Source organism: Nansenia antarctica (assembly GCF_963989245.1).
Source record: "Nansenia antarctica genome assembly, chromosome: 6".
Taxonomy (NCBI): domain Eukaryota; kingdom Metazoa; phylum Chordata; class Actinopteri; order Argentiniformes; family Microstomatidae; genus Nansenia; species Nansenia antarctica.
This window is the reverse complement of record NC_137676.1, coordinates 55,218,156-55,230,732: the sequence shown is the minus strand read 5'-3', so window position 1 is coordinate 55,230,732 and position 12,577 is coordinate 55,218,156. Positions and strand designations below refer to the sequence as shown.

Below are 12,577 nucleotides of genomic sequence, written 5' to 3'. Positions count from 1 at the left end.
CGTCACGTACCGCACGACTCCATGTCCATACTGTTAGGCTAGTATGTACCCGAGGACTGTCAGAATGTCTGTGAACACCATGACTTGTGGACACTTTCACATGAGCATGGTAATCTCATTTCAGTGTGACACTCCAGTTGTGTTACATAATCTATTATTCTATTAGACACACACGACACAGCAAAAGGCTGTGGAATGAAGCGAGAAATGGGTTTTTGATGTCTGTGTGTGTGTGTGTGTGTGTGTGTGTGTGTGTGTGTGTGTGTGATCATTATGGCAACCAGATTCCCCCAGGTTGAATGTTTTGATGAAACCCTCCAAGCAATGCAGACCTAGGTGCCAAGCATGGCATTCTAACTATGGTTGTTTTGATTAAACACTGCAGTGATCTTCTTCTGGAGGGTAACAGATGACTTGTTGACTAAAACGGTCATGGTCATGTGTTATGTTTCTCAATAGGTTCTGTTATGTTTCTCAATAGGTTCTGGGTGTACACAATAATGTCGGATCCAGGTGCGGTGTAAGTAAAGAATGAGACGGAGATGTAATAAAATAAAGATTCTCTTTACTGAGACGTATGATTCAAAGGTACAAACATAAACTCTTAGCCGGACAACAAAAAGGGGAGCAGTAGGGCTCAGCACGTAGGTAATAATAACTCAGGCACTGCGGTCAATAATAAGGTGCACGAAAACTAAAGATTGAGCAAAGGGCTCCAAAGGCGGTACAAGGTTGCAAACCAGCAAACAAAGTCAAAGTTCAAATTACGTTCCGGGTAACGGATACGTGAAGTGGTAATACATACACAGGGTTCTGAAGCATTCCATACGGTGTAACACAAGTGATCGACTGACAAGGGAACAAGGAAATGGGACACACCTAAATACACTGACAAACACTCACAGGTGACAACAATCATTCGATAATTAGTCCAGGGCTGGAGCACTGTCGCTCTTCGACCAGTAGGGGCGATGGGGAGTCCTCTTCGCTGACCCCCCTTGTAACAGTCATGCAGTTATTGACACACGCACGTCACCGTTACCAAGTTTGCCGGCCTTATCGTGTTTTATTTCCACACATACTGTATATTTGCCAAATGTTTTTTGTAGTTTGCTTAACTGCCCGAGAGGAGATATCAGGTGAGAAACATGTTGATATAATCCTGATATAAATATATATTTACGCCTTTTGTTTTTGTGATGTCTTTGTTGTGGATGTTGTTGTTGGTACAGCATATATTTACATTTTTGCCATTTAGAAGACGCCTTTATCCAAAGCGACTTACCACGAATACATTTGACTAAGTAAGTGAATCATCTATCCACCAGTCGTGGCAGGAAAAAGTCATCTATGCTCAGTCCTGGGGCCATTGGCAGTCATCTTGCTAGAAGTAGCATGTGTTTTCTTTCTTCTAGGAAAAAAAGTGTTTTTTACACTGGGGAAACAGTACAGGGGGGTAGTAGATGTCTCAGGAGGGCATACAGTAACACCATACAGGCAGGATACAGCGGGGAGATATCAACAGTACACTGCAGTGTGGGGCCTGCAGAAGGAGACATAATAGACAACATAAGCCTGGATGAAGTGTGTAAAGTAGTGCAGATCAACCTCCTCTCCTCTCCTCTTCTTCTAGAAGAATCCCTCCATTCAGCCAGTACCAGGCAGCAGGCTTCCTCCATCGCCCGCCCTACTCATTCCAGCCATGTCAGGGTCCGAGGGAGGGAGGGAGGGAGTTGAGGAGGGGGGGGGGGGGGCACCGGTGCCGTCTTAGCACCCCAGTGTGCCAACGTTCAATAGCCCCTTTTGTGGACTCTGCCATCCTTCCCTCCTGACCCACCCCCGGCTGCCCCATTCAGCAGGGTCACATGGCACGCCCACTGCGCGCCCGTGTCACAAAGCGGCCCTGTCACAGGCGTCTCATTGGCATGCCGCGGCGGTCGTGCTCGTCGAGGACCGGGCGCAGTCCTCGACGCCTCTCACAGGATAAGGGTAAAGACAGGGGCCAGGCTTGGCTTCCTGGATCCGTTATTCATTTCGGCCCTCTCACAGTTCCCCAGGGCTCACTAGGTCCTCAGTGCTCACTCACTAGAATCACAGACTAGCGGGGGGGGGGGAAACTGTGTGCAGCAGTTCTAGAGAAATGTACGTCAAGTGGTTGCAAACAAGTTCAGAGCGGGTCTCGTACTCGCGACCTCTGACTTGCCAACCGACCGTCTCCAAAGGTATCGCATGTAAACCAGCTCTCAATCTATCTCAATCTCAGCTAGCAAAAAGCTAGCAATTCAACAATGCCGGGTGGGGGGGGGTATTTGAATGTGAGGAGTGAGTTTTAAGCCCTCTCAACTCAGTTACACGAGCAGAACATTTTGTTTGTAGTCTTGTAGTTTTGTAAATCACCTGATTAGAGCAAGTGTACCACGGTGAAGGAGGATGTTTGACTCTGATTCATTATAACGTTTTACTGTCAGGTATTAGTCATCCCCATGAGTGTAGAATGACACAGTTTGTCATCACTCTTTGTAAATCCATCTGATTCTAGTAAACTTGCTTGTGAAAGAGGATGTTTGACTCTGATGCGTGAAGTGTTACTAGTCTGTAGTGATGGCAGAGCGATATAGGCCGATGGGACCCTATCAGTGCACATGGTCAAGTTTAGACCATTGGAGGGGCACCAATAGGGCATGTCCTCTCATTTTCGCCACTCAAAATTGCATTTTTGCCACTCAAAGGGGCACTTAAGAGAGACGTTTTTCAACCGTGGGGGCACCAGTAGGGGTGGTCGCCCCCCCTGCCCCCCCCCTGAGTCCGCCAGTGATCATCATCATCATCATCATCATCATCATAGAACCACAAAGGCCCATAAAACAAGACTCCAGACAGCCCAAAATAAACTGGTTAGGCTTCTGCTAGGCCTCAACCCTAGGACACATCTAACCGCTGCTCATTTTTTGAGCCTTGATTGGCTACGAGTAGTTGACAGAGTGCAGCAGCTTGCACTGGGCCTTGTCTTCAAGATACGCTACACCACAAAGACACCCAAGTACCTGTCAACATACTTCCAAAAAGTGAACAACGTCCACATACACGTCCATACAACACCAGAGGAAGCTCCACGAACCACGTTCAACCGCGTTGCACCACAAACAAGGGTTTAAACTCGTTTGCAAACTATGCAGTAAAGATGTGGAACGCCCTTCCTATAATCTTAAAGGAGTGCAAAACACTGCCCACCTTCAAAACCACTCTCAAAAAACATTTACAGGAGGCTGCAATCCGTAACTGGACCCTCTAAAACAAAAATCTGATTAAAAGACCCGAACTACCCACTGTACATACTTTGTGTTTTGTCCCCCGCCCCCACCTGTGGTGTATGTCCCCACCTGTCCTACCCGCTGTACATACCTTATGTTTTGTTGTATTGTTCTTCCCATGATGGATGTACGTTTATCTTGTAGATAGTAATAGTTATTTGTCTGTATTATCATGTAGATAGTACTAGTTCTTTTCTTATGTCTGTCTTACATGTAACGATGAATTGAAAATCAAGGACCCCAATTGAAATAAGCCAGTGGCTTTCTTGGGTTTTTATCCTTTTAGTTTGACCTTGTATGTAATATGTACTTACATGTACCTACTTCTGCAAACATTCTAATAAAGTTTTCAATCAATCAATCAATCCAACTATAATAGGCAAATGAGAGTTAGCTCATGATTTTCTCATATCCAGGTCTATAAACTCAATGCCACTTTAAATCATTCGTCGTCGTCATCATCATCATCATCATCATCATCGTCATAACATCCAGAGAGTTCGTTTATGATATTCTCTTATCCCTGCCTGCCAGCTAGAAATAAACAAACGACGTGAGCATCGTGTCCCCCCCAACCCCCCCCTCCCTCCCTCCCTCCCTCCCCCCCTCCACACCAACCCCCCCCCCTCCCTCCCCCCCTCCACACCAACCCCCCCCCCCCCCCCCCCCCCCCTCCCTCCCCCCTCCCATCACCACCCCCCCGCCTCCACGGTGCTCGCCTCTGGGCTGTGTTCAACTGGCTCGGAGAGGAGGAGGAGGGAACTAGTCGTGCAAGGAAAGGAGACCCGTGAAATCAACACAGAGTGTCGTCGAAGGAGAGATCGTTGCCAAGACCACTCTCATTTCATTCTCATTTGACTTGTTATGTCCGCCTGGCTGTTTTCGTGCAGGTTTACTGTGCTGACTGGTTAATTGATCGGACAGTATCGAACATAATCGCCTATCTATCCAGGGAGGTAGTCAATCTCCTCGCCCACATCGACAAGCTGAATGAAGTCGCTTGCCTCGCGTGGGCTGTATCCCGTTTAGATCAGATATATAAGTGGTTAAAAGCGATTTGAGATTTCCCGTGTTTGATAGAGTGGTTTGCTCAGTTTTTTCCTCATTGATTATCAGTGAAGAAGAAGAAGAAGTACACTAGAAGGAGATATCGCGGGCGAGATCGATCGGTAAGTTGCGTTACGTGTGTGTGTGTGTGTGTGTGTGCATGGAGACATCGCTGTAAAAACAACAAAAAACAATCGTGTTAATTTGTTTATGTTAGTTGATCTGTTGTTGGTTTTAGACGTGGGTTGGTTTGCACATTGTGCGTAAGCGTTCGATCTGAGCCGCGTAATGGACATTGTTAGACCCATTGCAGAACTGATGATGGGAGGCCAGCACCACCGTTACATGGACATAACATAACCATAGATATTATATACATAGCCTACCTGACTGTGTTTATTATCTGTGGATGGAAATAACGCCTGGATATTCTCGCGTATGATCAATCCAATAGGTGTGGAAGTGGAACCCAATATGTACAACAGCCTAGGTTGTTGCATTATTATTATTATTATTATTATTATGATCATCACACATCAACCAAACGTGTAGGTGTTGGAAGCTGAGCAATGTGTTTGAACGCCCGCGTCGTTTTGTCAACTGTTGACACACTGACTGCGATTAAAAGCATTACATCCGAGGCAGTCCCTACCGACAGAGATTGATTCGTAGATTGTGCGCTTTCTCTAATCTTCAGTAAAGCCTCCGTATTTACACGTACACACACACACACACACACACACACACACACACACACACACACACACACACACACACACACACACACACACACACACACACACACAATAGAATGTTCTCGGCTTGGCGCTCTTGGCCGTCAGTGTGCAGCGTATTGCCGCTGGCTGGCTTTCCCTTGACCATGTGCGCAGTTAGATGGTGTATTTAACAGAATAGTGACGCTAGGCAGCACTACTTCACCAATACACCAGTCTTGCATCTCTCTTCCGTGTCCAAGTTTGTCACTTCGTTGTGTAGAAACATGCTGTGTTGGTGCCCAGACAGTGAATGGAGAGAAAGATCTTAGGTGTAACTCTATACTTCCCATGGCTTTGATACGGTGTACAATCTGTGTCAGGCACAGCAGTCAGTCTCTTTTCATCGCTGTACGCTTCTGAAACGAGGGATATATTATATATAGACCTATTTTCTATGGCATGTTCACATCATGGTTATCTACTCTCGATCTCTCTACGTTCACTATGTCTGACTGAGAGAAGAGTAAGTTAGTTTTTCCATACTAAGTGTGAGAGCATGTTACAACACCAAGAGCTGCGCAGACAGTCCCACTGTAAAAAGCAAGTGTGCTGTGCTGTGCACGCTGTGTTCATCCCGCTATGGGACCAGCTATTAAGAAGCAGTCAAGGACTTGTATTGCTATTGTGCACAATGTCCAAAGACGTCAGTTAAGTCTTTTCGCACCGTGGCTGCAGCGGAACGAACGATAATAACAATAGGAAAAGAAAACCCACCCCTGAGGGACTGGGGGCGGTGGGGGGGGGGTCAACTGTATTTCTCTCAAGGAGCAGTCTCCAAATATGAAAATATGAAAACAGCATTTGTATAATAAAAGGACATTAGCCATAGGGAGATGACCCGGGCAGAGGCCATCTGACCGTAGACGCACACGTGCTTTACAAGACCTGTCAATCAACAGAGCAGTAACAGTCCATGTCAGTGGCTTCAAGCTGCGCTAAGCCAGATTACATAATTCCCCTCTCTCTGTTTGGAGTGTAAACACTCGCAGTAATTGCACATTTGAGACATGCTACAGGGGACTTTCCGGGGTCAGTCCGCCACCGCCAGGCCAGAGGGTAAATGTTCCAGCGACTGGGTTGCGATCCACAACCACAAGGAATTAATGACGGAGCATGCGCTCGTCGTGAGTTTAATAACGCAACCCCCATCGGTAGAGTAAACAAGAAACCACCCCATCATGTGACGATTTACCAACATTCCTCACACACACACACACACACACACACACACACACACACACACACACGCACACACACGCACAATATGATGTCATCGAACAGATTTGCATGTAATGTTTTCCCTTTTTTTTATATATATACAGGGCTAGGCCAGATTATGTAACAGTTAAACAGATGTGAGGCAGTCCTTGCTTGTTACTCTCGCAGTCAGAGGATAAAATCAGCCTCTGGGAAACGAATGGACGTTATCTCTCTCATCCTACATGCTTAGCACTGCGTAGGATGTTGTTGACCATGCGCTAGGCCTATACTAGGGGTCATACTTCACATGAAGTCCCTATTCCTGTGTAATAATTCTGTTTTACTCTTCTTGCTAAATAGTTTACACCGGCTGTTCCATAGGCCTAGTTAATCCACTTTTGAAATAATACAAACTACTGTTACCCAACTGTGGCTTTGGGACTATTGTTCCGTTTGTCATTCAGGAAAACACTCATCTTATTTGACATAGTGGAATGCCTTCTAAAGCTGCTACTGTAGGTCCCTGTAAGTTACACAAGAGAAGGTATGTATGCACACATGCCATAACATGCTAACATAAATTTCCGATGCACATGTTTCCCCTCTTGGGGGTTGGTTTTCTTTGGCATTAGTGGCGGTCAGTGGCTTGCTGTGGTTGTGGATAACGCATGGATGAGGCTCAAAGTGGCCCAGCCTTTGACGGTTAAAATACGTACACACACACACACACACACACACACACACACACACACACTCTCAGTCAGAGCCTTCGTTAGATTGTAATTCCTGTGTGTATCACATTCAGTCCCCCCCACGGGTGGTTGTAAAACCACATCATCAATTAAGCATCTTTATCACGTGTGTGTGTGTGTGTGTGTGTGTGTGTGTGTGTGTGTGTGTGTGTTCACACGAGAAGGATTAGTTTTGTAGGATATTTATGCTGATGCCAGGCAGGCGTCACCTCATGGCTTCCAAACGTCCACCCCAGTCAAACCCATTTCAGCGTGGGTGACATTGGCCTTAAATTGGCACGACCTGATTTTGGCCAGGAGATTCTCTTAACCAACAAAACCCGGGAAAGGTCATCACGATGAGCAAAGTGTGTATCTTGTGTTGGTTTAGTGTTCATGTTTGGCTTTGACTAGCTCAGTGTTGCCAGGACCTGGCCCACACACAGTTCACATGGCCACAAGTTTGATTTAGATGCAGAGAACCTGTTTTCTACAGGGCTTGGGGGCAGGGGGGGCAGGGGGTGGGCTTGGGGGTGGGGCTGGGGGGTCCTGTTTCTATCAGCTCATTGGAACTGAAGTGAGACGACCATGAGGAGAACGCCCCGGACTAGTAATCGATCACTTACTACAGTACTTGGTGTAGGCTACTCTCTCGCTAGGCCTTCTTCTTACTGAGAAAAAAACCCGAACGCATTTTGTTTAGTGTGAGGAGAAAACAGGTCTAGCCTGTCTGGGATAGTTAACCAAGGGATTGGGGAATGTGCAGGCTTCATGATTTGTTAATCTCGCTTCTATAAATTATTTTCAAGACAGTAAGATTTTGTTTAGCGTGAGGAGCAAACCGATCTCGCCCGTCTATGACAGCTAGCCAAGGGATTTGGAAGCATAGGCTTCATGCTTTGTTAATGTTGCTGCTTTTATAAATTATTTCCAAGACAGTAAGACGTAGGGTGGTCTAAAGGCGGTGGAGTGGTCTCAATACATTTTTTTTCTTCTCAAGTCGCAGGAGTTTTTTTTTTATATTATAAGTTACTCAATAGTCAGTTAATGATTGTTGGTGGGTATGCAGGTGGGACGGACACTGCACACTGCACAGACAAACAACGTGACCGGGGTAAAGGGGCGGAAGTCGTGTGGAGAAAAGTAGGTCAGTTTTAGAAAATAGTTCCAGTTGTTTGAGGCGACAGCAGCCGTAGTAAAGGGTTAAAGAGAGAAAAAGCCCTCCAGAAAAATGTTGTGCTGGGGGAGAGAGGAGGGGGGTGGGGGGGATGAGGGGGGTGGGGGGTGATGAGGAGGGAAGGGGGGGACTACGGGTGACAGCTGCGCGTGTCAGTTCTCCCGCTTGTTTGTGCCAGCTTGAGTTACTGTCTGAGCCCACCGAAGAAGAACCAGAGGGTCTAAAAAGGGTGTGTGTGTGTGTGTGTGTGTGTGTGTGTGTGTGTGTGTGAGAGACTCCTTGTCAGGGAAAGGTAAAGAAAGGGATGGTTTAGGCCTATCAAAAAAGGGGCAGCTATGAACATTTTGAAGTTGCAGTACTAATCCAGTCATTCAGGTATTGGGCCTTTTTTCTTATTTTTTTTATATCCCATCTCAAGACGTATCCCATCTGGCTGCTGGAGCTCAGCCTCCCAGGCAGATGATGATCATCCCGTAGCCCAACCACAACCCCAGATTTCAGGCTGGTGATCCTCCAGCATTGAGCCTCAGCCCCAGATCAGCCACTAGAGTAAAGTGGATTAATTAGCCGCTAGGGCAACACCATTGCCCTGGATTAGAGATCAGATTAATCCTGCTGCTGCACTCACACAGAGGGAGTTAGACTGCCATGCACTTCTCCACTCTACCCTATTGTCCCCCCCCTCCCCCCGCCAACCCCCCACCCTGAGATATCCTATACCCGGTTGACCGCGAAGTTGGCACATGCGGGCAACAGTAGGGGTTCCCTACGGAGCTGCCCAGTTTCAGCAGGTGATGTTGGGGTTGACCTTGTTCGCTCCATTGGAAGCCATCCTCCTCCGCCCCTCTGCATCTTCATGCAAGCCCCTCCACATCTCCATCTCAGGAGTTAGATTCAGTCTGACCTACTTATATCACAGAACTTGGCACAAACTTGCAGAAAAACAAAAAGGCCTTTTTTGTTTTTTGCGTTACATATTTCATAGCCCTGCGGGGGACCGCTGTTATGTTTTCTCCCCTCGAATCGCAGGGACGCCTATTTAACACCGTTGATTCCTCACCCCCCGCCCCCCCTCGGCTAACGAAACCAAACAAATAACCTGGTATTGTCCCTCTGCCTGGCGGGGAACAAAGTGTAGTTTTTCTAAGGTTTCTATGCCTCTTTAGAAAGCCCCTAAATGACTGACGTATATCATGTATCCCGTGTGTAAGCTTTCTCTGTATTAGGCCTTTTCCTGGCTGCGATGATACGCAGATTAGCTCGAACAGCGTTGTAACAATGACTCTGAAAGGAAGCACATGTACAGTACGTGTAAGCTGTGATGATTCCAATGACAAGTTTAAGCCCTGATAATACTTTGAATTTAGGCTGTAAACTCAATGAACCAATAGTGCGTGTGTCCACGTTTGTGTACATGCACGCCGACTGTGGAGCAGTGCCTCAGAGGCCCAGGTTTGGTGTTGCCCTTTGGCATATTAAGTTTCGAGAGTGCAGATCACTCTGGCTGTAGCTGCCAGTGGAAATTTCCATTTCAGATTCAGACAGCAGCCTTTGTTTCTGGTGCAAGAGGCGCACCACAAGGCCCTGTAAGTTGGCCAGAGCCAGTGGTAGTGGTGTTGTGAAACACTGTTAATAATCAGAAAAAAAAGAGAGGGAGAGAGGGAGAAAAGAATGTCCTACAAAAGCAAGTATTGTAACCAAGGCCATAAAATGTGGGTTTGTTGGGGACTTTTTGTCGTAGAATCTAGGAAGAGTTTACAAAAGAGGGGGGGAAAGCTTGAACTGCCAGCTAAAACACTTTAATATGTGTCTTGTATACTGCTGTAGATTTCATGAAGAAATTGGTGTCTTAGGCTAAACAATGTTTAATATTTTATTTTATTTTTTAAATGCTAGTGTGTTTGTTTTGCAAATCTCCCTTCAAATGCATTATTTGGTAAGAGGCCTAGATGTCACAACTATCTCTGTGATGTTAGGAGCCCGAGGTATCACAACTATCTCTGATAGGAGCCCTAGGTATCACAACTATCTGTGATGTTAGGAGCCCTAGATATCACAACTATCTGTGATGTTAGGAGCCCTAGATATCACAACTATCTCTGATAGGAGCCCTAGATATCACAACTATCTGTGATGTTAGGAGCCCTAGATATCACAACTATCTCTGATGTTAGGAGCCATAGGTTTCACAACTATCTGTGATGTTAGGAGCCCTAGGTTCCATGTAGTTGCTCAGTACTTGTTCTTATCGTAGGTTTTACTTACGATGATTGTTGTATAGATTCACTTGCTTAGACAAATGTACTTATTGTGAGTTGTGAGCTTTGGATAAAAGTGAAGCTTGAGTCTGCTGAATTGGACTGAAATGTAAAATGTAGGTTTCCCCTCCAAGTAGGCCGGGGTCATGTTGTTGCCACAGAGAGCACTTCCTCTAAAACAAAGCAGCAGGGGTCAACGGTTCAGTTGGCCATCACCGTTATGTGATCAGGCCGCCTGTGGTGCAACAACCACTATTGATCTGAGGCGAGTGTCTGGGTCTTCAGCAGAACAGGTTTTTTTTTCTCCAATATGTTTTGGTCTGGATGTCAAGTTCATGAGTTATTATCGACCTGTGACGCAGTCAGAAAGTACGCTTTGGAGTTACAGAACGGCCACTCTCCTGTCTCAGAAAAACGTCCAGTCTTTTTCCTCTCACTTTCCATTGCAATGGAAGATTACTGACATGATGTGAAGGGGCCGGGGGTGGTTCTTCTTTCTGTCTGGATCTTGGAGTGGCTTGCTATCTGGTGGGAGGGATTGTGACCTGGCTTGCTATCTAGCTTGCTATCTGGTGGGAGTAACTCTGGTTTCAGCTCTGGTGTTGACAGTACCAAGGCCATGTGCTGCTCTTGGGTTCCTTATAGGCGAGCTGAGTTTGAGGAACACCTTGCCTCACGGTCGGGTGAGAACTGAATCCCGCTCATCACAGAGCTGGCTGCTCTCTTGGTTATAATGGTATTAAGACCACCACACGTCTGCTTAAAATAGCCTATGACTCGAGGAAGCATTGGGCTAGGCAACGAGGAAAGGAGGGTAATTTAGTAAGAGCCCTTGGGCATCGTGGGTTGCTGACTGAGAGCATGGTGAATAATGTAACATATGTCAAAGTGAAAAATGAATGCTATCTTTCACAGCTGACAGGCAGCCAAGAAGACGTTGCACACTGTAGATAGGCGGGTTCCTTCAAGGCCACATTGATAAACCCTTGCTTTTTGTAGATTACCATGAACCATGAATGTAAGTAGTGTACCTTGCTCGCCAGCCTAGGAAACCCCCATACATACAGCCTCAGCCCCCTATGTCACATCATCAGGGCCCTGGTGGTACCGACCAACCATGTGGGGACTCCAGGAAGTAATGCAATCCAGGAAGTAACGCTGAAACTAACTGGATGACTGGACGAGCCATGTGACCGACGCATAGCACCGAAGGGAAAGCTACTGAAACCTCACCCCCTGAGTCATCCAGTCAGAGGGGTAATCTCATCCTTGTCCTGCCTCTCCAAGATAGTGTTTCCTAAAGGGCCATGCTGCATAGCAGGAAGCGTAAATGTGATATTAACCATTAACCTTCACCTCACCCCGACCCTAAATTAAGACCAAATTGCTAATTGACTCGCTCATCGGTTTTGACAGCGTGGCCAGTTTTGACTTTGCAGAGAGTGAGGCCCGCCGTATCGGAACCTCAGGCTCGCGATGAGGGAGGTCTTTCATCCTAAAGGTGTCCTTCGACGGAGGTGTTCTCGGAAATAAATAGCCGCCGTCATCCCCGCGCGTCGGCTCCGTCCCGCACCAAACACCGGGGGCCTTGTGTTCCGCGCTTGTCGTGCAAACACAGGTCGACAAAACACCTAGCAGGCACCCAAAACATGTCGGACACTGTAGGTCACTGTTCAGCCAACAGGCGCCCTCCTTACATGTGCATGCACACCTTACACACACACACACACACACACACACACACACACATAGTGTTCGGGACATCTGTTCCTCCTTCGGGCTGATTTGTGTGAACAGCCATATGGAGTGGCTGTTAGTTGATCGCTGCTAGGCAATGACCAAGAGGGCCCTTCACCGCACGTGTGTGTGCTGTGTGCCTTGTCTGTCTCGCTGTCTGTCTGTTTGTGTCAGAGAATGCTTCGCTTCCTGTAATCAGGGCGCCCTAGGCAAACACCGTATGATTTCACCTCTGAATCACCTAGTCCAGGCTTGTTGTTGAAAGTGGCGTAGTCATCGATCGACGTGTGTCTTATCAGGGGGCTTGGCCAATGTGTTACGCTGCCTCTGACTCAGAACA

At 46.9% G+C, this 12,577-nt stretch overlaps 1 protein-coding gene across 1 annotated transcript in view; it reads left to right on the top strand.

Moving 5' to 3' along the window:
* The first annotated feature begins 4,373 nt into the window (after positions 1-4,373).
* Positions 4,374-12,577, top strand: part of rnf24 (ring finger protein 24) — a 32,520-nt gene continuing 24,316 nt past the window's right edge. Inside the window, exon 1 of the mRNA XM_080535340.1 lies at positions 4,374-4,480. The gene's annotated coding sequence lies outside the window, so the exon portion shown is untranslated. The remainder of the gene's footprint in view (positions 4,481-12,577) is intronic.